Source organism: Micrasema longulum, unplaced genomic scaffold (assembly GCF_059751315.1).
Source record: "Micrasema longulum isolate JH-2025_06_02 unplaced genomic scaffold, ASM5975131v1 h1tg000378l, whole genome shotgun sequence".
NCBI classification, from domain to species: domain Eukaryota; kingdom Metazoa; phylum Arthropoda; class Insecta; order Trichoptera; family Brachycentridae; genus Micrasema; species Micrasema longulum.
This window is the reverse complement of record NW_028277579.1, coordinates 385,487-400,711: the sequence shown is the minus strand read 5'-3', so window position 1 is coordinate 400,711 and position 15,225 is coordinate 385,487. Positions and strand designations below refer to the sequence as shown.

The 15,225-nt window shown below is 32.3% G+C and overlaps 1 protein-coding gene across 1 annotated transcript in view; it reads right to left on the bottom strand.

Annotated features, from left to right (window-relative positions):
• Nucleotides 1-15,225, bottom strand: part of LOC148282083 (uncharacterized) — a 67,201-nt gene that overhangs the window by 35,524 nt on the left and 16,452 nt on the right. Inside the window, exon 2 of the mRNA XM_088225664.1 lies at nt 2,969-3,011. The gene's annotated coding sequence lies outside the window, so the exon portion shown is untranslated. The remainder of the gene's footprint in view (nt 1-2,968; nt 3,012-15,225) is intronic.

Genomic DNA, 15,225 nt, shown 5'->3' with positions numbered 1-15,225 from the left:
TTTTATTTCATTACTGTTGTAATATTTTTTTAAATTACGAGTGGAATGATACGGAGCGGCTTTTTAAAGGTACGCTTTTTTTCTTGTTTTTTGGCATTGCATTTAGTGATATATTGGAAACTGTTATTGGCCTACAATTTGGGTTTATTTGTAAATATTGTAATTTTTCGTTATAATGGCGGTTGTTTTCTTTTAATAAATAGAATAAAATATTATTAATAATAAGATTACTAAAACTTCCACAGCGGGTTTAACAGTTTTCTGCTCCGTACAATAAAGCATTATCACTTGACCGCAAAGATCAAGTATTTTTTGCCCAAACAGCACAAAATCCGGGAGTTTGAACATAACCCCACTAATGCCCATAGTCGTTATTTGACCATCGACCCCCTATAGAAACCAGAAACGTAAACCACATTTCCTTTAAGAAAATCTGCATATTTTTTTTAAGATTCAGAGCGTGCATTTCAAGTACATAAAATTTGTCGAAAGGTCAATCGAAGCTAGATTTTAAGCTAGATATTTCAATTTTACTATTTGGAACACTACACCCATAATTAATAAATTACAACAGTGCTACTAAAAGTGAACTGACATTTATTAATAAATACATAATATTTCAAATATCTGCCTTCTAATAACATACGAAATGATAAATCAAACCGCTCATACACGCGTTTGTGTAATATTCATGTAAAAAGGTGAATTGAACAGGAATGTTGCGTCTCATAAAACGAAATAATACGGACCAAAATGGTCGTTGGAACATTAAGCATAATCCCCCAGTAACTACACACGTGCGGTTCCAGAAATTATCAAGCAGCCAGTAGGCCACATGGCAACGGTATCTACCTACTGTCAACAAAAGATCCTCTTCGGACATCTATCTCTCTTTGTTAACCATGGAGTTGAAACAGTGTTTTATTTTATTTAGTTTTTTATTGCTTACTTTTTGGCATGAACACTTGACAAATTTACTACTATGCTCTATTTTTTGTAAATTTATTGATCTTATTTTAAGTTTGCTAGAATTCCACTCGTCCATGCGCTTTGTAGCTGCACGATGATTAGTTATCTAGCTTTCATATATCATCTTTAAAATACCTAAATTTTGTAAATGGGGTCTAGAATTCCAATCGTCTATGCGCTTAGTAGCTGCAAGAAGTGTTGTAATCTTACTCTTTTTTAATAATTTATATTATTTATTTTTGTAAGTATCATTAATACACTAAATTTATTTGTCAATTTTTAAAATGTGTAAATGGGGGCTAAATTTCTAACTGTCTATGCGCTCTGTAGCTGCAAGATGTCCAGTAATCGATATGTTATAATTTTTGATTGATCTTAATTAAAAACGAGGAACTAGAATCCCAACCGTCCATCCGTTCTGTAGCTGCAAGACGTACTGGGATATTTATTAATTGTACAGCGCCCTTGAGGTGATTTTCACAAAAATGGCGCTACATAAATTATCCAATTATACATATATATATAATATATAGACTGACAATGATAGTTTTGTTCTGATTTTCCACATCCGCTCCTAAGCCGAGCATGTGGACATCACCAGTTGCCTCCAGAAGACCCATCGCCAGTTAGCATTTTCGCCTCTTCCCACGTCAATCCAGCGCCCCTAAATTCCGCCGAATAAAGTCGAAAGATCGTCATCGACGGCCTTCCAGAACGGCGTGAGCCCGCAGGTTTAAAAAAGTGGTAAATTAGATTTAGGTTCTCCTGGAGGATGCGCAGCACGTGTCCAGGCCAGGTCCACCGCCGCATCCTCAAGACGCTCGTTATAGGAGGCTGCTGCGTCCATTCTCGGAGTTCAATGTTAGTTAAAAAATCGAGCCACCTTATACCTAATATTCTTCTCAAGCACTTGCTCTCAAAACTCAGAAGTCTGGTGTTTTGAGCTTTGGTAAGGTGCCAAGATTCGCACCCATAAAAGAGTGCTGGCATTAAGCAAGACTCGAATAATGGGCACTTCGTTTTGACCGAGTAATGGACCAGATTTCCAGACAACACGCAACGTGTTGAAAGTTGCTCCAGCAATTCCTAGGCGGGTTGCGAGCTCTCCGTGCTTACATCCTCAGTTATGTGAACTACCAAGTATTTAAAGCTGTCAACTTTCTCAATCCTCTGTCTATTATTATAGAGAGGCTGATCAGGGTCAGTACAGGATTTATCGCACATAATCTGAGTCTTTTTTTGTATTAATATTAAGACCTAGACGATTTGAGTTTTCCTGAAGTTCAAATTTATTGCAACAGAGAGGGAAAACATTTTTGAGAAGGGAATATGAAAGTCTAGCCATTTACAGGGCTGATGATCTGTCATTGGCTGGTTTAAGTGGCCACTTTACACCCTGTGTAACATTCACCACTCTGCCCATGTTTGAACATCCACATTTCCTCAACTCTTCCATCTGTTGACTTTTGTGAAGTAAAGGAGCTGAAACCTTTATACCTTTATCACCTTTATCACGGTGAGATTCATCCGGCTGAACCAAATCACCTACTAGGCAACGCCTGAAAACAATTTTCCAATTATTATACTTCTTCTTTTACCAGGTAGTTAATTCAACAATTGTTCAAACATGGGCAGAATGGTGAATGTTACACAGTGTGTAAAGTGACCACTTAAACCAGCCAATGACAGGTCGTATATGCCTAGATTTCCATATCCCCTTCTCAAAGATGATTTCCCTCTCTGTTGAAATAAATTTAAACGTGAATAACTCCCTATGGAGGAAATCCAGCCAGTCTGCAAGCATTTGGACTTACTCAAACATAGTTTTTCATTTTATTTTATTTCCATTCGCATATTTGTATTTGTTTATGTTGTATAGTTTATAATTTCGCAGTTAAATGAAAACCATTTTTTGTTTTTTTCAATGTTTAAGTCCGGTGAGGACGTTTAAAATATATAAATGTACATTAAATTTAAGAATAAACAAATAATCACATACCAGATTTAGAAATTGATTCGTCTTGACGTGTCTGGATATAAACCTGAAAATAAATAAAAAATCGTAAAAATTAAATCATTATTCCTGTATTCGCACCTTATGGTGAAAAGGGCACTGCATTGGTACACCAATAGCAGAGTATCTTGATCATTTTCGTTGCATGAAGGTAAGATGATCAGGCTTACGCTTCAGGTACCAGTCCAGGGACTATGAAATATTCTAGTGTAAAAACACCTATCTAAATAAATATTTCATGTCAACCATGTCGGGAATCGAACCCGAGACCTCTTGCATGGTAGTCAAACGCGCTGACCACAGTATTATTAGTAATCATTGAAAAATATTTTTGTATGGTAGTACCTGGGCCGCGATTATGAACGGCTATCTTTATCGGTATATACTGAGACGGTATAAACTAATATTGATTTTTATGCACGAAAGTGTAAATATTTGTATGAAAATTCAAAGTGTCTTCGTCGGTCACCGGTAATTGAACATGTTTAGAAAAAATAATGTAAACATATTCTATTTTTAATTCAGAAAACTTAACTTTACTTTGTAGATAAAATTTAAGATAAATTTTATCTTCTCATCATAATCGAGGCCCTGCTGACTGAAACAGATTTATTTTTACTATAAAATAAAAACTTTATTAGTGTTACACAAACAATTTTTTTAAATAACTAACGGACCCGACAGACGTAGTCCTGACCGAGCGTTGGCTTGCCTGCTATTAGCTTAGGAAAAAGACTTTTCATTGATAAGTAGGAACCTAGGTACTTGTTTATGATAGAATTCCAAAACTAAAAATGATAAATATTTAAATAAAGTAGGGACCTAGGAACTTGTTTGTAGTTGAATTCCAAAACACCAAATAATGCATTTTCAAACATGGAATTCTTTTTGCAAATGTCAAACTCGGCTGTTCTCACCAACAGGGGCGCGCTTTATTCATGAATGCGATTTTCAAAAATGTATTGAATGTCAGTTAATAATATTTTAGAAACACTAAAAATCCAGTAAAAAGAAATAAATGGGGAGACATTATAAGGAATGTGGGGAAAGAATCTGATTGGGATCCATAAAAAGCGAATGTTGTTTGTAAACATTCAAAAACATTTTTTTTTTAAACGCAAAAAAACAACATCCTTCCATTTTTTTTGTAAATGCATTCTCGTCGATTGCAACCCTGGTGGGTCGATGAAAAAAATATTTGTGCTTTTAACTGTATTTTTACAGATTCGATTAAAAAAAACTAATATCTACGAACACGCGCAGCGCAAATATCTAAATTCCGCTGAAAACTGCATACATGTTATCTAGGACGGCGTTTCCCAACCTTTTTAGGCCTGCGGACCAGTGAAAATAGGAAGGAAAAATCGCGGACAGATAACGCAGGTATAAAAACATTTCGACAATGTTTTGAGCGTGTCCAGATGTTTGCAGACAGGCTGGTTTACCTCCTTAGGGAGTAATTGAGATCTAAATTTGTTGCGACAGGGAGGGAAAACATTTTTGAGAAAGGAATATCGAAGTCTAGGCGTTTACAGGGCTTATGACCTGTCATTGGCTGGTTTAAGTGGCCAATTAACACACTGTGTAACATTCACCATTCTGCCTATGTTTAAACATCCACATTTCCCAAACTCTTCCATCTGTTGACTCTGAGGCATCGTACAAACGGTTGAGTATTTTAAAGATGCAATTTAGATTTGCATTAAATCGACATTTTGAAGGCATAGAAATAGCAAATTTTATTACAAAGAAAGGGAATTTTGAAGAAGGCAAAAAAAAAACTGCGGACCGGCAGAAAATCTTAATGGACCGGCGCACTATGGGTCGTTTAGAGCATGCTAGCTAGACAAAACTATTTTTTGAGATTTTTTGCTATCTTGTTACCTGTTATGGTTACCTTATGCACTTTTAGGATAATGGGAGAAAGTGTGGTCATTGGGTAGGTAAAAAAATATTTTACTCAAATTCAATAATATAATTTTTAAAATGCACACGACAAAGAACAACAATTAACCAGAATTAGGTAGGTATTTGACAGGTGTTAAAACATGACAAACATTACAAAAAGTCTAAATGGTAGAAAACACGTTAAAACGATAGGTTCATTGGACGTCCAGCGTTAAGGGCTTAAGCTAGGGTTTCCTAGGACAGCGGTGCCCGTATCTTAACGGCCGTAGTGAACGGTGATACGGTGGACAGCCGTCGTAACGTTTACTAGAAAGTGATTTCCTAGAAAAACGGTGTTAAATAGTGTTGATAATACCGTTTTCCTAGGAAACCACTCTCTAGTCACCGTTACGAGTGCTGTCTACCGCATCACCGTTCACTACGGCCGTTAAGATACGGGCACCGCTGTCCTAGGAAACCCTAGCTTTAGTGGGTGAAGATGGCTTGTAAAGCGACACTCTGCCTGTTATTCTTTCTTTTGTCTCTGCTGCATTGACATGTTTTTATACTTTTAAACTACTTTTAATTACTTATATTGTATATGTTTTTAAATCAATTTATTGCTGCTCTTATTATGATGTGTCATTAATTTTGAAGATGTATTTTTAAATTGACTTAAATTTACCGTCTTATATTTCGTTTAAAGATTCTTCTCATCGTTTCTTTGAATCCCTTAAAATATGTATGTGTATATTTATGTTTTTCCTTTTTAAAAGTGTTATTACTATTTTATTTTATTTCTACATCTGAGCATGTTTATCATTCTTTATTTTAATTCTTAACTTTTAATTACTTTTACACATTTTGTTCATTTTTAATATTATTTCCATTTGTAAATACTAGCTACAAACTACAAACATTAAAATAACTTTTTTTACTTTAATTTTAATTTTTAAACAACTTCCATTTATGTTTTTTTTTTTCCTTCTCTTTTTTGTACTTTCATTAATAACCTTACATATAATTACTTTATAATATGGAAACTTCACTGGTCCATTAGAGTTAAGTCTAACTGTGTAAAATATAAAACAACGTAACTGTGCTGTATGTTTCCTAAATAAAAGAAAATAAATAAAGTCTTTATACATCCACTTTCCGTTTTTTGTTTAAAAAACATCTCGCGGCACTTTTTGTGAGAATGCCACTTTTTTCCAAATTAGTGGAAAATGCACTTATGGTCTTTTTCAGAACCCTCTCTAAATCTTCGGTAATACCGGAAAAAATATATTTAGACGATATGAACGCAAACAAACCACTATTCCGGTTTTCTTTCCAGTGTTTCAGCCACTCTTCAAAAAGTTCCGATCTTTAGATTGATAAGAGGTGCTCTTGAAAAAAAAACATAAAAATTAGTTCCACAGCAGTCCACAGCCTAGATTTATTACTGTTAGAAATAAAAAGGTTAAAGCTACAATATTGTATAAGTTTTAGCCCTTCGGCACGTCTTGGCAAGTTCTTCCGGGTCCAAAATATGTTTTAAAAATACACTGGGAATCACTATTCTAGACGCACCATGGTGCGGCCGTCGGGAAACCCTGATCTAGGATACTCGCCACGCGAGTTAATCTACAATCCGCAAGTGATGGCGTACGAAACGTTCGCAACAATCCGCCGGTTACGGTTAACTGATGGATGAAAATTGGGTTCGAGAGTTAGCTTCGCCATCCGCTGACATAGTTAAAACCTGATTAGGCTTACGACACAAATATTATTATAGATAAACTTTACTGCATGAACCTATATTATTTTCAATATAATCGTTATAACATTGTTTATAATACGCTTTCTATGACTTGAAAGAAAATGCATTTCGGCACGCGAATTCGCCTAGTATTATTATTATTTATTTTATTTCTATGATTAACATAGTCTAATATATATTTACAACACAATATTTACATCTATACTTATTCTAACATTATTTATCACTATTATACACTTAATACATTTTTATTTTTTTATATGAAAATTTATTTATAAACCCTTACGGATTATTACATTTATTTTAGATAAAATAATATAAAAATTTTCATTTATACTCTGTTGTTCAAAATAATATTTTTTACATCTTTTGAAAAGTTTGCCTGATTCTTTTGTTTAGTTTTGTCTGGTAGTTTATTGTATAATTTCAGTCCCTGGTTCATTAGTCTTGATTGTCCTTGTCTTGTTTTAGAAAGTTGTATATGGTATTTGTCTGATATTCCGTATTATGTCCATGTTGACTACAATTTTTTACAAGTTTTAGTTCTTCGTCTACAATTACATTAGTGGCTTCGTCTACAATTATCCTATTTTATAATATTCACTGTTTCATATGCACATTTTCATTAATTATATTCACTATTTACACTATATATTACCTAATATTTTTCACATATATACTTTTTACATATAATTTTAAATATATTTACGTTTATTTCATTTTTTATGCTTTCTGGCATTTCTTCAAATAGTTGTATTCCCTTGTACATAAGGCAGTTCTGGGACATTGCTTTTGATTTCTCTTCCAGTCTTATATTTTTAGATCCTCTTGTTGTATAGTTTCTATGAAAGAACTCATTATTTTTTAGTTTATTTTTTTTTTAGTTTAGGGCACACATATCATACATATTGTTACGTGTGTTCTAATAATAACATTACAAATATATTTAATTTATAAATTGTTTATCACATATGTCTTGACCATTATTTTAAATTTTGATATGTTTTTTTCTTCATAAATATTTTTTTCCATTTCGTAATACTTTTTAATTACTTTAAATAAAATTGAATTTTGTGACTTTGCCTTTTTCCTAAATGGAAGTCTAATTTTGTTATTTTCTCTAGTATTGTGATCGTGTTCATGCTGGTTCCGATCAATTTTTTTCCAAAATTCTGTTTTTTTATTAGAGTTTATAATTTTATGAACAAATATCATTGTATTGTAAAATATTCTTTGTTTATATGTTAATAATTTCATTTCATTTACCATCGACTTTACCCTCGTATATCTGTTTTTTTTTTTCAAAATGATTCTAAAGGCTTTATTTTGTAATACAGTTAGTTTATCTATGTTTTCTTTGTTTGATAAAAATAAAATGCTACTACAGTAGTTAACGTGTGGTTCAATAATTGCTTTGTAAATAGTTTTGCAGGAGTCCTTATCAATAAATCTTCTGATCCTTCCCAAAATTGATATTTTTTTTGCAATCTTATTTATTACCATCTTAGCGTTTTGGTGAAATGTAAGTTTTGAATCCAACATTACACCTAAATATTTAATTTCAGTGACTTCATTAAGTTTTTCGTTTTCTATTACAATTGATGGTGTAATTTCTATTCTTTTGTTTCCTATATTCATATATTTTGGTTTTGGCTTGCAGAGTGGACAGTGAAAGTATGGCTAAAAGTATTTACGATGCAAGTGTCTATGGATGCAGAAAACGACGAAGAGCGAGAAAGACACGGCATAACAAAATCGAACGTACTTGAAACTAATGCTGATGATAAATCTAAGAATTTTAACCATAAACAATTCAGGAGATTCCAGCAATCGGCCGAACCTCGAAAAATGAGATCACAACCTACTAACGAAGTACAAAGTGACCTCAAACTTTATTGTGAAGGTAATTGAACAAAATTATTTTTATGTATCGGATTTAAAACGCACGAAAATTAAAATAATTATTAGTGGTTTCAGACAGAAATTGGCCCAATCTTCGGCTTAGCCGAAACCTGCGGTCAGGATGTTTCGGACTACATTATCAGCATCCGCACGCGTCGGACGAGCGTTTTCAAACCTACCTACCACCGATTTTTAATAAAAAAAAAAAAAAATGAAAAGTGTTTTTTTTTGTTATGTATCCCAAATACACGTGTTTAAAAATTAACACAAAAAGAGATATGGGATTGTTGTCCATTCAAATAATTAGTTATAGCCATTGTCTAACATAAAAAATAAAAACTAGACCGATTTTGTGATTTTTTGACTAAAGTTAGTGGCTAAGACATATATATTTGTTATTTCTTTATAGTATTTTATAGTAATACTTTTTTTTCGCTCCTTATATTTAAGTTAGTAGTAATTATTATTATACAATTATGTAGTATGATTATATGTTTTCATGTAAAGGATCTTTACCGACAAGCAATATTAATTGGCTTGGTGAGTCCTGTAATAGAAAATAATAAAAATAAAAAATGGTTTGAATACAATTTTTATAAAAAATATTATATGCAAAAAATAAATTTAAAAAATAAATAAATTAAGTTCCTTAGCGTACATTGAAGGACTGTTACATGTTAGTTATATGATTTAACATAATAATGAACCAAAAATCGCTAAAAATAAACAAGTGTGTGCCTTTTATTTAATTGTGTATTTGAAATAATACCTATGTTGATGAACTCGTAAGGTTTAACAACAAGAACGCCTAATTTTGGGCGTTTGAAGTGAATCGTTAACTAATTTAACTTTTTTTAAAAATATTTATTATTTTTTTTACTTATTTGTTCATGTTGTGTTCACATAAAATTAATACCTAAACAATAACTTAACATAACAAATTGTGATTAGTATACCAATATTGTATGTACTGTTTGTTGTTTATGAATAATTAAATAAAACAAATAAAATAAATAAATTAAACAAATTAAATAAAATAAATAAAATGAATAAAATGAATAAAATGAATAAAATGAATAAAATGAATAAAATGAATAAAATGAATAAAATGAATAAAATGAATAAAATGAATAAAATGAATAAAATGAATAAAATGAATAAAATGAATAAAATGAATAAAATGAATAAAATGAATAAATTAAATAAATTAAATAAAATGAACAAAATGAACAAAATGAACAAAATGAACAAAATGAACAAAATGAACAAAATGACCAAAATGAACAAAATGAACAAAATGACCAAAATGAACAAAATGAACAAAATGAACAAAATGAACAAAATGAATAAAATGAATAAAATAAATGTATAAAATAAAATAAAAAGAATTCAATATGTTTCGGTCGAAACTAGAACAGAAGCTGTAATTTGGCCTAGTTTCGGCTGAAAATCTAGTTTCGATCGGTCACTAATAACTATGTCGACGGTGAAAAGGCTAAATGGCTAATGCGCTATAAAGTGAATTTTGCAGCAGACAATTAAGAGGGTATTGTGGTAACAGGGAATTTTGATTAACAGGTATTTGAACATTGTTTTTCTGTGACCCTTTCTCGGGTGCCTCCCCTATACTGTATGAAAAAGAAAACTGCACATCGGACTAATGCCTAACTAAAATTGACGTTTCGTTGTCCCGTTTTCCGTACCTCAAAACTGAACCGATTTTGTTGTTTTTTTTTAGAGTATTAGAATGTAATTTAATATTTGTAAATAGTTTTAGTATTTTTACCGTCGATATCTGTACTTGGCTTACGTGATAAGTCTGTCCTTTGGCCGCCAAGAAGGTTGTATTTTAATGCGTACTTTCGGAGTAGGTCATTTAAAAACGTCAATAAATAAAGGCGGGAACACGTTTTGTCTATTGGCCGCCAAACCTAATGGCGAAACGTCAAACTCATCTTCCGCTTTGGTTGGTCGCTTCCAAACTCATCATTCTTGGTCAAAGAATTATAACTACCGCACGTTCACGGAGACTGGACCGCTGTGCACGTGCAAACCACTGCCTCGATTATGAACGCTATCTTCATCTGTATATATCGAGACGGCAGGGGCGAATTCTCCTTATAATCGATTATTTGCAGCTTACCATATTTTTTTGACATCGAAAGTAAAGAAAGTTTTATGTTACATTATTATTAGGAAAAAATACATCACAAAAAAAATACATTGCATTTCTTGGGTTAGTAAATTTATGTAAATTATAAGAACGCTTTATTTTAATTTTTTAAAAATATATGTTCACTAACCGAGGTTGATATTTTTATTAAAATCATTAACTAAGGAGTTTTACATTTTTTTTTTAAAATACCACTTTGAATTATTGTTTTTCTTATTACTACTACTACCATCACGCCATTCCCCGTAGTTGTAGGCAGAGAGAATGGACCGCCACACACGTCTATTCTGGCATATATTCCTAGCTTCTTCCACATTCATACATCTTGTCATACATGCCCTTCGGTTCTGTCTGCTTTTGACTTGACCAGACTTAAGATTTTGGTTTATCTGATCATGCCACGTCTTCCTTGGTCGTCCTCGTCTCACGTTGCCGTTCATTTTCGCCATATATACTTGTTTTACCATTCTCTCGTCGTCTATTCGTTCTACATGACCAAACCATCTCAGAGACCCTTTCTTAATCTTATCAGTTATACTTGACTCAGATTTACATTCTCGCCTGATTTCATAATTCGTAACCCTGTCTTGCATTAATTTCCCACACATTCGTCGAAGAGATCGCATTTCAACCGCATTCGCTCGGCTTTCGTCCTTCCTCTACCAGATCCACGTTTCACTTCCATACATAAGTGTTGGGACTAAAACTCCGTTGTGCACAGCCAGTTTGGCTTCGATTTACATAGTGTTATTAGCAATTACTGTGCTTTTGTACGCCGTTCATTTTATTGACCGTATTCACTCTCCTTTCAACATATTTTTCTACTTTTCCATCTCCTAAAAACATTCTTCCCAGATACACTAATTATTCTACTTGTTTAAGACTTTTCCTTATAATGTTTTATTTATTTATTTATTCATTCAAAATTACACTAGTTTAAATATTAATGAACTTATTAAGGCTTTTTAGGCTATGCCCGTGTCAAGCCATAGTAATTAACAATAAAATACATAGTAAAATTAATTAGATTCAATTATAATGACATGTGATGCAATAGAATAACAATCTAGAAAAAGAAAGTATAAGTAATAAATAATAAAATTCCGAAGAACACAATGCAAAAAAGATAATCAGAAATCATTTTTAAAATATAAATTATACAAATTAAGATTCACACATAATCAAATATACAAAATAATGTTATCATTAAAATAAACAAAATAATAGCAAAATATAGTAGTATTATTAGTTGTTTATATATATTTTCTGTATTTCTGTTGTTTTTCACAATGAATAAAAAATAATTCAAAATAATGATAATGAAACAGGTACAAACGAATCTAATCAATATTAATCCACTACAATTTGACCGTGCCGTTTAGATTAATACTCGTATGCATAGACAAAACTTAAGGTGAGGAAAGTACATTCTAATTTCAAATGCAGAAAATAACCTGAAGGTGAAGACAATAGAATGTACTTTCCTCACCTTAAGGTTTGTCTCTGCATACGGGTATAAGACGATATGTGTGAAAATAGGCTATTCTCCGTCGGATATCACGCGGCTGCCGGCTGGTTTGTTTATTTGGAAATTCTTGTAATATTGAACAGACTTTAAGACAATAATTTATGGACTCGTATTTCTAGTTTTAAATTCACAAATATTGCATAAAGTTAACGCTTCGATGAGCGGCATACTTTTTTGAAAGCTAAATTGGATTAAACCGGACTAATCGGATAATCTGTGGGGGTCATAGTCCATTAATCGATGACACACAGACGTGCAATGATTTCACTTCTTTGTATATTCTCACATGTAAAAATATTTCAAAAAAATATATTGTCAAGTGTCCTCGGCACGGGTAACCCCAGTGAGGTTACATTATTTTTATTATTAATTATTGTTTATATTGAAAAAAAAAAAAAAAAAAAATATGCAGGATCCCAGCATATTCCTCGAACGAGGTTTTCCTGTAACTTGAATTATTTCATACCAAAAACATTTCCAACTTTCGCTCAAATGTTTTTTTCTTTTGTGACTCCGAGTGTTCAATGTTCTGGATGAACATATTAAGCTCTCCAAAACGAAAGCCATCTTCAGGAGAAGTGAACAAGGTTGGGTTGTGTCTAAGGGAAGAGATCATTGCAGGAGACTGCAGCGAGACATTGCATAGATTTATATACAGGGTGTTCATTAAACCCTGTCACATCCGAAACCACGATGATCAGTATGAGCAAGAAGACATACTGGCATATTAAAATAGTTTTTTGAAAAGAAAAAAAAAAAAAAAAATTATCAGGGAGAAATAAGGGGGAATGGAGTCTGACACACAAACAACCGAGCCCCCCTCACTTATCCCCTGCAAAAGTAAGCAACCATTTGTTTTTTTGTTTTTCAAAATTTTCTTTGTTCTAAATATTTTTTTAAATATGCTAAAATTCAAAATAGAGGAAGGTCTCAGACAAGGGGACACAATATCGCCAAAGCTCTTTACGCTAGTCTTAGAGGATGTATTTTAAACCCTAAATTGGGAAAATAAGGGTGTAAAGATCGATGGCATGTACTTGAGTCACCTCAGATTCGCAGATGATATAGTGGTCATAAGTAAAGACATGGATGAAATAGGCGAAATGATTATGGAACTACATGAGGCTTCAAAAAGGATTGGTTTGGAAATGAATATTCATGAAACAAAGATTATGAGTCCAACAGGACGAGACATTTTCATTAACAACAATAAAATCTAAGTGGTTTATGAATACATATATCTAGGATACAAAGTCAAACTTGGTAAAGATAACCAGACAGCGGAGTTACCAAGCAGAATAGGGCTAAGTTGGGCTGCTTTCGGCAAACTTAAATATATTTTTGAAAATTAAGAAGTCCATATATGCTTGAAAAGAAAAGTATATGAATCGTGCGTGTTGCCGGTGACAACACACGGACTAGAAACCATGTCTATAACACAAAAAGTAGCCAGAAATAAAAATGCACGCAACGATCCGTGGAAAGACAGATGCTCGGTGTATGTCTAAGAGACAGAGTAAGAAATGAAGAAATAAGGCGCCGAACCGGAGTCGTGGATGTCATGGATCGCGCAGCGAAATTGAAATGGCAGTGGGCAGGGCACTCGGCGAGACAAAATAATGGCAGGTGGACACCCAGAATAATTAAGTGGAGACCATGGGCAAACAAAAAATGGCCTCATAGATTTAGAGATACGTAATTATTTTTGTAATCACATAATAATAAAAATGGCCACCAAAATTGAAATATTTGGGTAAATTATAAGAACGCTAATATTTCTTTTCCCATAAAAAAAAAAAAAATTGTAATATGTTTTAACGATTGAATAAATGATGTAATAACTTATATTTACATATAAATTATTAATTAAAAAATACTTGGTACACTTCCACTTATTTAATGTAAATAATAAATAAGAGTAAAATATATAAATATAAGTTATTACATCATTACAATGGAATTCCATCAAGAATTGTCAATAAATTATTTAAATAGAACAAATAAATGTTTTTTTAAGTAATAAAAACACATTGACTTGTTTCGCTATTAGAAAAACATTGATTGATGATTATGAATTATTTGAAAGAATTAAACCATAGTTAACTCTTGTGTGGCTGTGATGTCACACCAGTCGACATAAGACACAAGACTTGATATATCTATCTTAGTTTTTAAAATTATGAATTCGTATTTTTTGTAATTTTCAAATGGACATTTTCACACCCGATTTGAAGAGTTGAATTTGTATAACTATGCTAAATGTTAATACAAAAAATATTTATCCTTGCCAAACGAAGAATGAATGTCCGCTAATTCAGCAACACATCTATACAGATATCTTATACAAGAGAGCATGAATATAGAATTCATAACAAGGAAAACAGAGACGCTGTTCTGCGGCGGGTGTTGTCTAAAACAGATTCAGTCTTCAGTCGGTTGATGACAGTGATGAGGGACGCACGCGCCTTTTTTTAACTCCTGGGAGTGTAAAAAAAAAAAAAAAATTGTATGATTTAATAAAAAAATAAAATAAAAACATGAGAGACGTATTTGTGATTTTAAATTTATTTTGCTATAACAGGGCTAAAATATATGTTTATTTGCATAAACTATGGAAAAGCAATTATCAACAGTATGTCATCATGATTTATTTTTTTTAATGTCTGAATTTTAGAATATTCCGTCTTTTACTAGTGGTAACACGATGTTACATCACCGCACGCAAAGGGATTATTTACCACAGTCTTTTAAGAGTTAATAAACGATTGCATGCCAAGTTATTTTATTTATGTACATAAATTATAGTATTCGCTATGTTTTGTATGTTAGAGGTTTTTAATAATAATATTACTGTTTTTTCCCGCTTCAACAAATCTAAACCAGTCGGTGATCGGCTTCCATTTAAAGCAGCGATTTCCAACCTGGAAGGCGCGGACAATTGCCAGGCGAGGCGCCAATTAAAAAAATAAATATCAGTTTTCTTACTATAA